Raw genomic sequence first — 4,779 nt, 5'->3', positions numbered from 1 at the left:
TCTCTCCCTCATTCCCTCATTGAAACAGATGGCGTTTTATGCTGGGCACAATCAGGACTATTCAGCGTCAGGCAGGGCAGGCCCTCCCCACCTGCGCTCGGCCCAATCACAACCTAATGAACACATTGGGAGCAGTCTGTTCCAAATTACTCCCAGTTGGAGCCAGGGCCACAGGTAACCCCACCCCCACCCCCTTGCCATCACCCTTCCCCTCCACCTCACCTCCTTCGCAACAGTCTCCCTGCCCACCCGCCCGAATTGATATTGGCTCCAGCGTTTAGACCCTCAACTCTGGCTCTTAATCAAATCAAGATTCATATCTCTGTGCTGTCAGCATTCCAGCACAGCTCAGAGGGGCTGCGTGTGCAGCGACAAGCCTATACGTTACATGTGGGGAGATATGGATTGACAGCTAAGGTGTTTATGTGTTGGATCTGAATTGGTTCTGTTTGATATGTCTCTGAGAGCTGTTTTCCCCAATGTGTATAGAGATCCGGGCTTTTACTTTGAATCATCTCACCCACCTGTGCACACACACACACACACACACACACACACACACACATGCACATACGTACACATATGAAGGAGCAGCCAAGGTCCCTGTAAATGCTGTGGTGTTAACCACATCGGGCCCATACCTGTGTGCCTTATCAGCATGTTTCCACTGCTTCAAAGAGCATCATTTATGCATTTTTGTTCAGATTGTTTGTGCTCTGTTCCCACCATATAGAGAACAGTAGATTCTATACGTTCATGTTTTATTCATGTATCGAGCTTGAACAAAAAAGAGAGAAAATTCCCTTTTTTCCCTTTTCTAAGGCACAGTATACCCGTACTTTACAACCACTTGAATGTCTTTTTTCTTATCGGTGTATGTGTGGGCAGGCAAGGGGCAGTTGTATATCGTAGGCGGTTGACATCAGAAGTGTGCTGTAGCCGAGAGCCTCTGACACTCTGATACACCCTATAACATCCCCAGGGACAAAAGAATGAAACCAAGGCGGCTGCCTCGTCATGTCCCATCAATTGCTATAGGACCTCAGAAACTGCAGGCCAACTACCAGCCCCCACGTGGGTGTCCATCACCGGGTTTGACAGGAGCACTGCCCCGCTGGCCGCCCTTCTTCACTGTCCCTCTGGTCAATCTGCACCTCAATTGGCCGTGCACTGGTGGGTGATGCCTGCTCCTTCTGCCGCATGTCAAAAAGAGCCAGGAGCCACAGAGGAAGTGCAAATATCCTCTAATGGCCTTGATCCAGATGGATGCGCCCATGACAATAGGCCCCCGTGCCTGTGGTTTGGGTTTTTGTCAGTGAAAAACGCAAGAGGCCACCACAATAACACAGCAAAATTATGCATGCAGGCCAAGTACCATTGACATGTTAAAGAGCACTGCCAGTTGCTATGATAATTAAGTTAGCTCATTCCAAGGCAGAGAGCTCTTTTCTCTTAACATGTCTTTAAAGGCACTTCGGGCACATAAGGCGGGCTTTAAGACAATGCATATAGGGGGAGAAATAATGGATTCAGTGGGTCACCATTTCTCTGCCCATTTGCTTAACATAGGGCTATACATCTCTTAGTGAATGCTGCTTGATGGGATTGCCTTTAGGGGGGTGTTTTGTGAGTTTTAAATTCTATCACTCAAGAGCCCGACACTGTCTATGAAGTCCATATGGACGTTTTAAGGATAAGGTAGATTAAAGGAGTGAGTATGAAATATTCAGATGACCGCTCTACTTCATGACAGTGACAAACTTTAGATTCTCTTTGTAGAGGCCTCTGGGCACGAATCGTCGCTCACAAGTGTGATATTACTTTCTGTAATATCACACTTGCCATCAGTGAACGCTGACCTGTTTAAGCAGGCAATAACATCAATGGAATCCCCCTCTGTTCTCTCTGCTTTTAACTGGGATGTTTGGTTACGTCACGGGGTGTCTGATCTCCCTAGGCCTCCATAGGGTCTCATTGAGAGTGGCCACTTTGTGTACAGCTGGGGCGTGTTTGGCCAGTAACGTAAAACCAGGAAGCCTTTGAAACTTAACCAAAGGAAGAGGTTGGAAGTTCACTCTTATTTGGAAACTCCAAAGCTTTCTCCTTGGACACACTGGGGTAGGTCAGGGACACCAGGAGCCACCTTTCTTCCTGCATCCATACAGCTGCAGAATGAACTCAAAGTCAGGGAAAGTATCTGTATCCTAGTGTTTTCTTCTCGTCGAATATGCCTGTGTCTCAATGGTATTCAACTACCAGCCAGTACATCAAGAATGGGTCCTCAAAATTACCCTCAGCGGTCACTATCCTGTTCATTCAAACCAGATACCCATGCATGAGGCGTGTACACACTGCCACGTTCATTTTTATATTTCCTCTAAACGGTGCCAACCTGCCACAACAGACAGGCGCTGAGTGAAAAGATTTTAAAATGCGACTCCAGCACTTTCAAGGCAGGTCCTCTGTGTTAACAAGATGGTAGTTAATGGTTTTGCTTTTATGGCAGTGGTCGCATGTATAATTAAGCTGCTGTTGTATTTGTCATAAAAATCACCGGGGGTGCAGGAAATGTTGCAGGAGCCATTTTTACTTTGAGCAGTGGAAAATTAAAACCGTCAAACCTCACAATGTTGTTTTGACATCATTCCAATGTTTATGGATTTTCCTGTGTGCGGTTGAGGTTTCGGTATTAAAAAAAAACACTTAAGTGCCTCACCTTGTGTTTGTTGGGGGAACAAAGGTTGCAATGTTTGCACAATGCAGATTGTCACTTCTGGGAGGTCTTGCCTCCGGTGCTACTTGTTGAGAAACTTGTTGCATGTCTGCCATTAATGGATGTCTGGCTGTTACCTGCATTGTTCCTGAATCATACAGTTCATGTAACAATATTTGATGCATTCATAACTCCCATCATACCAGGGGATTTGCTTCACTGGCATGTCGTGGGTATAATGCCAGACCAACTCTTTAAAATGGGAGGGCAATCCTATTGAAACAGGTTTTGCAAAGCTATGCTGATAACCTCTTACCCCAGATATAAATGATCACCACATCTGCAGCAGATGTGTGTCCATGCACGCAAGAAGCAAAAACTCAAAGTAGCCTCAACAGCATTTTTAAAGTTGCGTTTCATTTCTGCGTTTTGGCGACAACTGAAGCCGTATTAGGAATGAATCTCTTACCAGGATTACTGAAACTTAAGGTGGCAGCTTGTTGGCAGAATGTCAGACGTATCTCAGATAAGCCTGATGTATGATTTACCTGCTTGGCCCCAGTCATATCTATGGAGATGAGTTGGGGTGTCGTGGCCCTGGTGTCACCTCCACAACACCATGTCCCCTGCTATGCTGATGACTGTATCTATGCTAATATGAGGATCAGTAGGGTGGAAAGCTCATCTGGCTCGTGCTTTTGCTTTATCTTATCACTCCGCTCCTTTCTTCACCGCATCACCACATACCTGGCATGCTGCGCACATGAAAAGAGCTCAGCCTCTCCTCACTCTTCTTCCATCTCTCACCTTCACACCTTTCCTCTATTTCACATTTCAACTTTTTCTTCCACTGCATCAACTTCTGTGCTTTATTAAATTATCACCCACTGCTACCGTGCTGTACTACTGTATACGTGCTAGACATGGCATTGAAATTGCAAGAAGAGCTCAATGACATTTATTTCATTTTCCCGATATTCTGACAAAGTAGCAAAGCTTTAGTTAGCTTCTCTGTGGGAGTATCATCAGAACGAACAAAACCAAACAGTCAAATCAAAAGAATATCCTAAAAAGTTGTCATGTCTTTCACATCATTTTTGGTCAAGAACGGGGCCGTCCAGACAGTAAATCCTGTCTGACTTAAATAACCTCCCCGCCTCGTCCCTCTTAGCCTCTTTGTCTCCATCACGCCCTCCCTCCCTGGCATGATTATTTCTTATCATGTATTTATTTGTTTAATCCACCCCTCCCCCCACAACACTTGGCGGCCCTCTCCCTATGCACGAGCTGCCTGTCTGGCAAACGAGGCCCCCTCATCCCCCCACCTCCTCCTACTTGTCCATATCCAGTCCCCATCCCATCCCCACCCAGCTCCAGCCCAGCCACAATGGGCGGATGTTGCTTCCAGAGCCTCCGAGCTTCATTCGGGGGGAAGAGACCCCCACCTCCTCACTTCATCCTTACATCCCTCCCACTTGCATGTGGCCACCACTAGCCAGCCTCTATGCACACTATAAATAATGGATGCATTAGCATGCATGAATATCTTTTTAGAAGGGGGGGGGGGGGGTGGGAGTGCCTTAATTCATTATTAATCCCCTTCAAGGAAAAATGGGCCGTGGCGCTGGTAGAGCTGGGCCCCTACTAAACCCTGCTTTTGGGACTTTACTTGTCCATGCTGTACTCCTCTTTCTCCCAAAATTGGTGACCAGCTCCACCCACCCAACTACCCTGCCCCCTCTTTAATCAAAGCACCTCCCTCTGCCCCCTCAATCTCTGCAAAAACACATCTGGAAGGGTGGGGTAATCTGTCATTTTTTTTTGGAAGGGGGGGAGGGGGGGGGGGGCAAAGTGTGATCCGAGGCCAAACATCTCCAAAAACAGCCTGGCTAAGTGTCAGCTGGTTGATTGGAAAAATGTGGACGCCACTGCTCAGTCAGCTGGTTTGGTTGTACTTCCCTAATATCCCATAGCAAGAGGCAAAGGGAAGCTCCTTTTTGAAGGTTGGGTAGTCACAGAGCTCCTGACTTTGAAGTTGCCATCAGTGCCATTTGGTTCAAGAGCAG

Source organism: Sebastes umbrosus, chromosome 9 (assembly GCF_015220745.1).
Source record: "Sebastes umbrosus isolate fSebUmb1 chromosome 9, fSebUmb1.pri, whole genome shotgun sequence".
In the NCBI taxonomy this organism is placed as follows: domain Eukaryota; kingdom Metazoa; phylum Chordata; class Actinopteri; order Perciformes; family Sebastidae; genus Sebastes; species Sebastes umbrosus.
Note: the sequence above shows the minus strand (reverse complement) of the source record.